We start from the raw sequence: 11698 nt of genomic DNA, 5'->3' as shown, positions 1-11698 counted from the left end.
TATGACCTAAGTTTTGTTTGTTTGTTAATATATACTTCCTTTCTATTTGGATATGAGGTTGTGGATGGATTTAATCTCTCCTTAGCTTAAGTCATTGTTATAAAACTTCCACTTTTGTATCATGTGGTGAAATGGTTCTGGGAAAACTGATTCTTTTTCTGCCTGTTGAATTCATATCAGCCCGTCAGCTGTCACTTCTGGTGCTCCTGTGCGGCTCTCCCCCTTCCAGTCTCATCTGAGCTAGGAGAACAGATGGCCACACTGGTAAAAACTGCTGTTGGGTAAGCCAATAAGGCTCGGACTGAGGAAGAAAGCGCCCGGCTGTCTGCCTGGGCCTTGGGGGCTCAGAGGCCTTCACCACCAGGAGGGTGAGGTCCAGAGAGTTGGGGCTGTGGAAAGAGTGAAGGCAGACCATGCAGAGGATGCGAGGGCTGACCTAAGTCAGCCCCCTCACTTTATGGGTGAGAGGACCCAGCCCCAAGGTCAGGGGTCAGCCTGACCTCAAGAGGGAGTCACTGCCACTCACTCTGTGTGTCCTCCAGTGCCTGGCTCAGTGCCTTTGCCTTCGGGTGCTTGTATTTCTCTTTGCTTTAGGGTCCCAGAATGCAGGAACTGAGTGCAGAGAAAACTTTGCCTGGGCTGCTGGCACCTAGATACCACCTCTGAGAAATAAGATAGGAAACCTCTCCGCTCTAGACCTTGGCATTCCTAGCCTCGACAGTCCCCCTAGGGTGGAGGGCAGGCATGATGGGGTCGTGGACAGAGGACCCGAAACCCATGCCCGACCCACAGCAGAGGAAGGCCTGTGCCTGTAGGAATTCAGGGAGCTAGCTGGCCCGGCTCAAGGACTGCATGCTGCTTTTCCTAACTGTGCACTCTCCTTCCTCCAAACTGAGCTCTTGTGCTGCAGAGAGAACTTGACGGAAGATAAGGTACAGCTTCAGACACCAGTGTGGGGAGACCCTAGGTTTACCCCCAAATGGATTCCTCATTCTTTCTTCCCCATCAACTGCCACCCTTTCAACCCCTCCCCCCATCCCGGAAAATACCTGGAAGGAAGTGCGCGCCCTGGGGCCACTAGCCGGAAGAGGGGGTTTAACTGTCATCTCGTCCCTGGGGGCTTGAGTAGCGGAGGGCAGAGGGGAAAATGCAAATCCATGCTTAGGAAAGAGGAGAACTCCAGAGAGAGAGGAAGAGGCTGGCAGCCACTGCCCAGCCTTCCTCCTGGGCTGGTGATCCCAGCAGGGGCTGCAGGGCCTGAACAAGAGTGATCTTAGGCCCAGGGGGGAAGCCGACAGCCGCCCCAGCCCCGAGCAGGCAGCTGTGGCACCGGTACTTTCTCTGTGCAGCTGAGTAGACTCACTTCCTCTCAGCCCTGCACCCCAGGGGAGCAGGGAGATGGGGGCGGGGTCTGGAGCTCCGAAGAGCCAGGCGGAAAGATGAGGAGATGGAGGAGGTCAAGGTGGGCACAGGGGTCACATCCCTGGTGAATCAGCCTAGGGAGAGTATGTGTGTTCTGCTTCTGCAGCAGGATGGAGCGAGCTTAGACTGGAAGGACCCCTCTGGCCTCTGCACCTCTCCTTCCCCATTATAGATACCAGAGGCCAGAATTGGGAACCACGTGGTGTCTTTGCAAAAGGGATCTTTCACAGCAACTGGGAGGCAGAAATATAAGGGAGAAGCAGGCTTTGGGCTAGAGCTACCAAGATAATAATTTGTGATATCAGTATGGCAGTGACCAGGTTCGAAACTGGCCACCTCCATTATTGCATGTGGTCCGCAGACCATCCTGAGAAAACCGAGTTTCAGTTATATTATTTGCCCATGGTCAGTGGCCAGGCAAGGCTATAGTGGTGTTTCAGCCCAGCCGTCCTCTCGGCTTCCCTTTAGTACTGCCTTCAGTGGCAGATGGGGACCCAGGGCCCATGGCCAGGGCAGCAGTGAGGGGTGGTTCCTCCTGTCTTCCTTTGCAGGTCAACCATCGGCATCACTAAGGTCTTCAGGATGAAGGCCTTAGCACCTCCCTATGCTCACTCACCCTTGGACCCTTCCTGGAGGGCCTGGGCCCCCTGGCCCTGACACCCCCACCTCCTGCTTTGCCCCAGGACTCTCACCAACACCTCCCACCTCAGCCGCAGCCCCATGACGCAGCTGCCCGCGCCCCATTGGCCGGCCTGGGGAGCATTTGCCCTTATTTGGCCAGGCCGCTCCTGGCGGGCCTCCACCCCCAGCCCAGCCCCCGCAGGCTTGTCTCTCTCACTTCGTCTTTTTGAGGTTTGGCTCTGGGGCCCTGGCAGGCGTCACTTCAAACACACTTTCTGGTTGAGTCACTTTTTAACGGCTCCAGTGCCGTGAGCTGCTGCGGCTGGTGCTGCAGAAGCGTCCCCAGCCTTGGTGGCCACCTCCCCCAACCGACTGCTTAACAGGCTCCGAGGGAGGGAGCCTGGGGTGGGGTGGGGTGGGGTTCGCCTTTGAAGAGACCCTTCAGACAACTTGGTTACCCATTTAGACCCCTCTGCTCCCTCCACCCCCAACTCCACAAGCCTGGGGGCAGGGAAATCTGCCCCAGGTTCCTCTCACTGCTTTCTCCAACCCCCTTTTCCAACTGGGTTTGTGAGAACAGGCTGCATCTCCACTGGCTGTTGAGTGTCCACTCTGAGGTCTGCCAGGCCTGGTCCTTTTGGGGGCACTTTGAACTGAGTCTCTTAGGGAAACAGAAATGAGTTGCAGACTGTTGGCTGATTTTCAGGAAGGTGAAACTTAACCTCACTCTTTCCGGTTCCTCATCTCTGAGGTGCAGATACCATCATTTACATCACTGGGTCAGCATGATGATCAAATGAGGTTCAGATTTTCTATAAAGTTCTCTAGACACCTTGGCTACTGCCCTTCCCCCCAGCTCAAAGTGTGGAACATGGAGGTGAACGAAGAAACTGAGCCCAGAGTAGTTCACGGGGTGGTCCTCACGGAGCTCTGTGTTCTTCCCACCCCTCCCCTTCTACTTTTCCAGCTGCCCCTGGGATGTGAGGAATCTTATGGAGGGCAGGATACTGGCAGGAGGGAAAAGACAGAAGAGTCCCCCAGCCCTTTGCCCCTGTTCCCAGCCAAGATAAGGGGAGGATTCTACCTGAGGTCCCTTTCCAGCCACCTTCCTTCTCTGAGCTATGTGAGGTCTGCCTTTGAGCCTGCTGGGGGGAAATCCATGGGCGGGTCTGGGAACACAGGACTTGCTGCTTCCTCCTCCAGGGTCCTTGGGCCCCCTTGCTCTGGGGGACTTCCTAGAGTACAAACATGTCCTTTGGTCAAATTTCTCTTCGACTTTATGGATGAAGAAACAAAGACTGGGGACTGGGGACAGATCCTGTGACCGGTCCAAAGTTTCACTGTAAATAGCCACAGGATGGGGACTGGACACTTAGTCTCTTACCTCCTAGTCTGGCCCTCTGTTTTGTGGTCCTGATGTTGGGAGTAGGTCATTGGGCTGATGAGAGATCTCAGTGGGTTCCAGTCAGGGATGATGTGCCTGGCCCCACTCTTGGGATACACACACACACACAAACACACACGGAGTTTATCTGTAGCAGTTAAAACTGGAGCAGGTGCAGCTCTGCAAGTTAAACCAGGCACCTTTGTGGAGGGAGCCAGGAGGGAGTTTTCTCTCTTTCCCTTGCTGTGTCCCTAGAAGACCCCAGTGGAAGGTGCTTCTGGTTTCATGGCCACTCCCACAGCAGTGGTCACGGTGGCCTTCTCCCTCACACCCACCCCCCTTTCCTATTGAGCCCATCCTGCCTCTTTCCAGATGCTGTGGACAAAACCCTTAGCTTGACTAATTTGTTTTGTGACCTCAGGCTGCCTTCTGCGTCTCTCTGGCCTCATAGCTCAGTTTCCTGACTCTGAATTACCTGCCTGACCTTGCTGCTGAAAAGAACTTGGATGCTGTGATCCGGAGAGCCCAGCCAGACCCCCATCCCAGAGCAGAGCTGGCCTCCCAGGCACTGCAGCTGCCTCTCACCGGAGTAGCGCAGGAGAGGGTGAAGTTAAACTTGGGGGTGGTGGGGTGTCTGGGCAGTGCAGGCAGGGCTGATGGCAGGGCGTGCCCACCCCCCATGTCTGGAGGCCTCTCGGCACTCCTGGTGCCCCCAGGCTCTAGATGAGTCAGTGGCCTTCTTAAGCGCTGAGATGGCCTCTGCAGGGGACACGGGTGCTTTAGGATCTGGAGGGACGTCCCTCTCTCAGCACCTGCTTCCCTTGGCGTCACCTCCGCCTCCCACCGCCACCACCGCTGAGGGTGGCCAAAGTCCCTACCATTTGGGACTCCTGACTCCAAATTGTCCTTAAGCCCCATCTTGCAGTGCTGGGGGCTCAGTTTCCCTCCTTCGTGGCCAGGCCTGCCCCCAAGCCTTGCTCCCTGGAGGGCCACCCGCTCGGCCTCTGACTTCCTGTTTGTGCTCGGTAAGCCCTGTGGCTTCTCTGTTGTTGCCTCTGCACCAGGCAGGTTATCTGGGCTGCCATCTTTGCCTGCCTGTGAGTAAGGGCCCCAGGCCTGCACAGCTGGAGAGAAGGCTTGGTTTTCTCCGCCACCTTCCTATGCCGACAAGGCCCTCACATTTCTCCCACCCTCTGGGCCTGCTCTCCCTTGCAGGTGCTAGGCCTTCAAAAGAACGTTTTTCTCCCCGTGTCTCCTCCTTGCCCAGTCAGCTTCTACCCGCTCTAATTCCTCGCTTTCCAAACCCTGTTCCATCTGTACTCACTTCCTCCAGGAAGCCTTCTTTGATGGACTCTGAAGCTGCCACTGCAGCATGGTCAGTCCAGCCGTGGGCCCTCAGCCTCACCCAGGACTGACGAGCTCTTGTCGGTGAGCCGTCGGTATGTGTGGGGGTGTATGTGTTCCGCTTCACCCTCCAGATTCAGCGGCCGCTCAAGAACGAGCCACAAGTCCCCAAGAGACCTGAAGCCATACACCTGCTTTAGGTATAAACTGCTCACTCACAGTGACACGCGAAGCTCCCCCACCCTGCACGTGTATCTGTATCTTGCCTATCAGACTGGAGGTCCCTAAAGGCAGGGCCTGTGTCCTTTTCTCCTCGGGTTCACCTTTACCTGCCTCCAGCCTCCGCTTAGCACACAAAGATGGGTGTCCCCAAGGTCAGTGAGGTCGGGGTGGGGGTGAGGGACCGTGAGCCTGGAGCCCTCCAGGAGGCCTAGCACAAGCCAGCAGCTGTGGCGCTCTGCCCGGTGGAAGGCTGTTCCCACTTTGTTTCTGATGCCAGTGGCCCCACACCTGCTCCTTCTCCCCTTGTGTTACCTCCCAGCAAGAATCTGACCCCTGAACTGGAACGACCACGGAGCACATTTTCTAGCAGAGTCCGACAGAGCCCAGGCTGCCTGGGGAGTGCCTGGTTGAGCCCAGACCTACCACCAAGGGGCGGGGCTTGAAGAATCAGCTCGAAAGCCTCTCTCCTCCACAAAGAGAGGCCTCCTCTCTCAACCACCTCCTCGCTCAGCCACTGGCCGTCCTCAAGGTGCAGTTTCTCTCATTCTGGGGAACTCAGGCAACAGGCAGGTGAGGGAGACGTCCCTCTCCCAGAGATGCCTGTGTTCTGAAGCTGCCCCCCACCTCCCTCCAGTCTCCGTCCCAAGCACTGGCCTCCGATTCCCAAGTGAATCTTCCCGGGTGTTTCCGGAGAGGAGGCAGGTGTGTCCAGGGGTGCGCAGTGGGCCTTCCTCAAAGTGTGTTTGTAGCCTTGAGCTGGGGTGTTGCCCACAGTGTGTGTCTGTGTGGTTCTGGACCTGCTGTGCCTCTTTAGAATGGGGACTGTGATTTTTTGAGCTCTTGGGTTGTGTGTGTGTATGTGTGTGTGTGTCTGCACAGGCACCCACCCCTTGTCCCTAGGGCTCCTGTCGCTAGATCATACAGGCCGCACACATGGGTGGCGTCAGCCCAGATCAGGGCTTCTATTGTTATTAGTGTTATTTTTGTTTTGTTTTGTCCCCCCCCCACCCCATGGAGGCACTGGGGACTGAACTCAGGACCTCGTGCATGCTAAGCATGAGCTCCACCATTTGAGCTATACGCTCCCTGCCCTTATTTATTATTAGTTTTTTTTTTTTTTGGATGAAGGAGCAGGGCTTCTAGTCTAGGCTCCTGTTCCATTCACCTGGTGATTCTTACTATCTCTGTGTCCTTATCTCAGACTCTGCACCTTCCTTGTGCTTGATTTTGTCTCTTGCGTCCCTGTTCTCTTGGTTTGAGGCCCAGCAGAGCTGGGAGTCATCACTGGGCTGGGGGAGACGTCCAGGGTATGGGGCCCTGAGCTGTGCCTCAGTTCCACCCCTCTTCAACCCAAGCCTCAGGGTGGGAACCAGAGAAAGCCCCAGCCCCTCCAGAAACCACCTGACCTAAAGGCTCAGTGGATGGAGAGGATGGGCTTCAGTCTTCCTCCTAAAAAAAAAAAATAAATAAATCAGTGGTGGCCTTGGCCCAGGGCACTGAGGACAAACAAAGGAAAAGCAGCCTCTGTTGTCATAGAGGAGTAGGTATCAGAGCAGGAGGGCAGGAGAGAGGCTGTGTTAGGGACAACTGAGGGACAAGCGTCTCAGGAACCTCAGGTCTGACTTGTTGCAGGTCACATGGTGAGGGAGCCTCTGGCAGAGCCGGGCCCCAAAGTCAAGCCCTTTGGCTCCCAGCCTGTGACCCTCCTTTGCTGGGAAAATACACTTCCGAGGTGATGACTCCAGGAGTACCTTAGACAGAAGGTTGGGGGGGGGGCAGGATGCTCACAGAGGAGGGGCCCTGAAGGGTTGGGGTCCTGGAACCCAGGTTACTGCACCACTTTGATATTCTTATCCTCTTATCGCCTGGGGCAGCCACTTCCCCTCCACCCAGGGTCTGAAGCAGTGGTCTGTTAAAGGAGCACTGCCCTATTTCTGGCCAGCTCGCCCTCCTCCCCACTGTCTCTTCAGACTCTGCAGGGGAAGGACCCTGTTCCCCTGTTCGCTGTCCCACTTAGGACAACAATTTTGCAGATTGAGAGTTGCCAATCCTGAAGGAAAGGGTGCAAGGCAATTTTCCTCCCTGCTGCCTCCCCTCTACCCGGCCCACCCACGGCCCCGCACACCAACCTTCTGGGCCTCTGATTCTGAGAGTCCCCTATGCGCCTGACCCTGAATTGGGGGGAGGCCCAGAGAAGTGGCCCATGGCCTTCTGGAAAGGAGTCACTGGGTAATTCTCATCTAGCCACCTCCTCGTCCAATCTATTCCTCTTGATTCCAGAGCCGAGCCCACTGACAGGCTTGGAGAACCTTGGGAAAATGTGTGACCCAGACGCAGCTCACCCCAGCCCCCCACCCAGACCCACACCCTGTTTCCTTCCCCCAGCCAGGGGCCCTGGGATGGGCAGCTTCCTGCCTTCCCCATGGGGAAAGCGGGGGTGGCATGCAGGTGGGCGGGCCCCGTGCCCACATCCGGTGGCTGCTAGAGCCTCTCCTTGGAGCCCCTTTCCCTCCAGTCCTCCAAGTCCAATGGCACCCATACCCTGCCTTAGACCCCAGGCCTCGCCACTGCTCTGCCCTGCCCTTCTATCTCAACAGGCCCTGAGGCAAGCATGAACAGTCTGGTGCCTAGAGGCCCATCTGGCCTGGGTGTGACCCCCGTACTGTGCTGAGGGCACAGGCCTGGTCTCCTGCAGGCTGGTGCTGGGGGCGGGGTGGCTACCTGGAGGATACTGTGATGTGCTGGCCCAGACCCCTGCCATGTATCTGTACCTCTGTGGCCTCTCTGGGCAGCACATTGAGAGGAGCCAGGGCTTGGTGTGTATGCCACTGCTGTCCCAAAGCAAAGGGAGTCTTCTGGGTTGGGGTCAGTGGGGGTGGGGCTCAGAAACAAGGTCCTTTCCTTGTGCTGGAATTCAGGACTCTGTTTTGGGCACTCACCGAAGGCCCTGACAGGGAGTCCTTAGCTCCTGGGGTCACCCCCAGTGCCCTGTGGCACTCCTGGATTCTTAAACTGTCCCAGAGCTGGTGCCATGGGGGAAGGGCAGGCCTGGGGGCCCGGAAGCCACCTGTCCAGGGTGTGTGCGATGGTCTCTTCAGCCCCCCCTCCCGCCAATACCCAGCCTTGTTTCTGGTTTCCTGTCAGTCTGTCCTCCCCAGGGAGGGGAGGGGCTGCTAATCTCCACTGTGGTGTGGGGGCGGGCTCCAAGACCGTTGGGCGCCCTGAGATCTGGCCCACGTGGTCTCGGGGTTATAAGCCCTGCCCGCCCTGACGGGAACCCCACTTGGGAGCCAGGAGCACAGGGCCAGTTCCCCTCAGCCCTGCAGCATCAGGTAAGGGTCTGAACCTTCACTTCGGCCCCCAATGGGCTCCTTGACTCTGGGCCTCCAGGGGTGGGTGATGAGGGGCTTGGGTTCTATGCTTGGGTGGAGAGGCCCTGGGGAGGGGCTTTGGAAGCTTGGGTGCCAAGGCTTCCTAGCAAAGCTCTAGGCAAAGAGGCAAAGAACCCTCAGATCTACTAGATCTTCATGGTGGGACAGCTCCTCTAAATGCTGGGCTTTGACCTCCCTCTAGACGAGGAAGCTAAAATGGCTCCTGGACCCCCGATGAAGGAAGAGGGATCCAAGGCCTTAAGGACAGGGCTGGAGAGTAGGGTGAGGAAGGCAGAGGGTGGGCATAGGCTGAAAAGTGAGACTCAGCGTCAGTAAAAGGTGCTAAGTGTCTCCCTCCACCCAACATGGCCACCATTTCCGTCCAGACAACCTTGGGCTGCTGTCCGGGGAGCCGCTGGGCGGGCGGTGAGGGAGTCGGGGCCTCGGGCTGGTGAGGAGGCTGGGGACCCAGACCTTGGGTCTGACTCTGGAGGGTGGGTAGTACGGCTGGAAGGGGTCACCCAGGGGCTCGGAACTGGGGGCCAAGGTGACGCCTCCCGAGTGTCCATGGCCTCTACCTGAGGGTCTCTGAAAGTAGGGGGATGGGGTGGAGCCCTAGACGGAAGGGAAGAGGGAACCAAAGAGGAAGTGGGGGGAGGGAGGTAGAGGAGGGAAGATCTGGCGCCATGCTGAGTCACCGCCCACAAGGCCCAGGGCGGGCCCTCGGGGGGCCATGGGGCAGGGCGCTGGGGTCTTAGGAAGCAGTGGGGAGGGTCGGGGGGCGCCCTCGAAGCAGGAGTCAGAAGGAGGAGCGGGCCGCCTGAAGAGTACCTGCAGACGGACAGACAGACAGTGCAGTCACCCATAAAGTAGAAAGCACTACTAACAGCACTGGAGGGTGTAGTGTTTCCTACTTTATGGATGAGTGTACTGTGGGCTTCGGAGAACCCGCCGCCGCTACCGCCGCCCGCCACCAGATTCCTCCGCGCTCAGGACTGTGCATGACAGGTGAGCCCCTCAGGCGCCCTCCCCACCCCGCCCAGACCCCCGCCAGGCCACCACCGCTCCCCAGGGCCTGTCCTCCTGGTTCCGGCAAACCGGGGAAATGCCGCATCAGCTGCTCTGCCTCCCGAGGGCAGGCCGGGAGGACTTCTGGACCCGGCGCAGCTTGGGGGGGAGGCCCCCGTGCGCGGCCCAGCCAAGAGTGGGCATATGCCGGGATGAGGAAGAGGCGGGAAGGGAGGGGTTGTGGAAGGGAATGTGGGGGGCATGCCAGGGACCCCAACACTAATAAAGAATGGACTCTGCTTCTCTTTTGTCTGAGACTCCGTTGCTGGGGTTGGGTTGGGGGGATGGGCTCAGTAGGCACATGGATGGGGCCGATGCACAGAAGGGCCGGGAGGGAGAATCACCCTTTCTCCTGGGAGAAACGGGTTTGGCTCTGCCTATGAGACCAGAAGAGGGTCTGGGCCTGGTCGGGCCGTGGCCTGGAGAGAAAGGGCGTGCCTGGGGTGAGGACCTCCCAGCAAACCGAGGAAAGCAGGCAGGACCTGGGAGGTGGGGGCGGGTTATGAGGGGCCCTCTCACTTTTTACCCCCAACTCTGGCCCTGCACTGCCCTGCCCTCAGCTTGCTTTTTCCACCCTCAGCCTGAAAGCTGCCTACCTCCAGTTCTCATCTAAGAAAGTCTAGGGGGTCCTTGATACTATAAGAATTGGGCACAAACACATCGTGGCTCACACAAAAACCATCTTATACACAGACAAAGGCAGATGTTAATATGCAAAGCACACACCAGCACGAGTGTGCACTTACACACAGGACCTCATACATATGCTATCAACACATGTGCACAATGGTGTAGACACAGGTGACATGGCCGCCATGTTACACAATGATACAGGGATCCACACACAGGACACATTCACTAGTACACACATGATATAAACACATGATGTATGTCATGGATAGAAGAGCATACAAATACACGGTGACATTCACACAATAAGCACATTGGTTCCATCCATGTACACGATAGTAACAGGTTCATACATGATAAATATACAATAAAGACATGATGATGTATATGTCTAGATAGAAATAAAAACATGTCATTGTATGTCATTACATACTTACGTGACTGTATGAGCTTGTGCCATTATATATTGTATAACGTCATGTAATGGCATTCCTGTACATTTACCATAATATACGCGTTGTGATTTATACACTCACACAACCACAGCCTCACATGCACATCACAGCATACGACACCACAACAAGTAGATATATGTGCAATGGCGCACGCAGAAGCACGCACACCTATGTACCCAGTGAGACCCAGACACATAAGAGCATGCAGGCATACATATGGATGTGTGTGTATGTAATAATACAATGCCCCCCACATGTATAGATAAATGTCTGTTCTGCACATGCCTGTGATACACGTGCAGGCACATAAGGCGTGTGTACGTTGACATAAACATCAGTGACACGCATCATGTAGTGGCGCACATATTCATCTGCACACTGGGGAGTGAGGATGTCACCTCTTCCTTATGCGTGCCCCCTCCCCAGTGCCTATGTGGAGCCCACCCTTGGGCTCTGAGGCTCCGTGCTGCTGGTGCTCTTCCCTGGGGGCACCACACGAGGGCCCCCGACCTTAGCTGAGACTGGCTGCGGATGGACTGAGTCTCAGGTTCAGAGGCCTTGCTGAGGCCCTTCCCAACATCCGTGTCTCTGGGGACTCCATCCGGGCCTCTGCCCTCACATATAGGCTGACTTACCGGTGGGGGAGTTCCTACATCCTTGTCCCCAAATGCCATTTTCCCATAGCTAAAAGGCCTAAGACTAGACAGAAGATGAGCGTCCTGACAGTCTGGGACTAAGCCAGCTCAACAGGCCACGTGGCCTCCCCTGCTGGCCTGAGATAGCCAGGTTGCCCCCAAAACGCAGCCCGCCAGGAGGAAGCGGAAGCAATTCTCTCAGCTTATTTCCACCTCTGTCTCTTGCTTCTGTCTTCTCGTTTTCATTATCTTCATTTCTCTGTCTCTTTGTTTCATCTCAAATCCCATCTTTTCTATCCCTGCCATTCTCCATAGCGGGGTCTTTATCTGTCATACCAGTCCCTGTTTATGCCTCTACCAGGCTTGGGCTGGGACCAATGTGGGGAGGATTGCTGCCCCTCCCCCCGCCTCTGTACCCCGGAACATGGTGGGGTGTGGAAGGTCACATGTTGGGGGCACTGGGCCGAGATTCCGTAAAAAACCTGCTCTTCCCTCTGTCCCGACCCTGCCTGCTGGTCCAGCCCACCAGTCCAGCGCCATCACCAT

Source organism: Vicugna pacos, chromosome 16, assembly GCF_048564905.1.
Source record: "Vicugna pacos chromosome 16, VicPac4, whole genome shotgun sequence".
Taxonomy (NCBI): Eukaryota; Metazoa; Chordata; class Mammalia; order Artiodactyla; family Camelidae; genus Vicugna; species Vicugna pacos.
The sequence above is the reverse complement of the archived record's forward strand: the minus strand, read 5'-3'. Positions refer to the sequence as shown.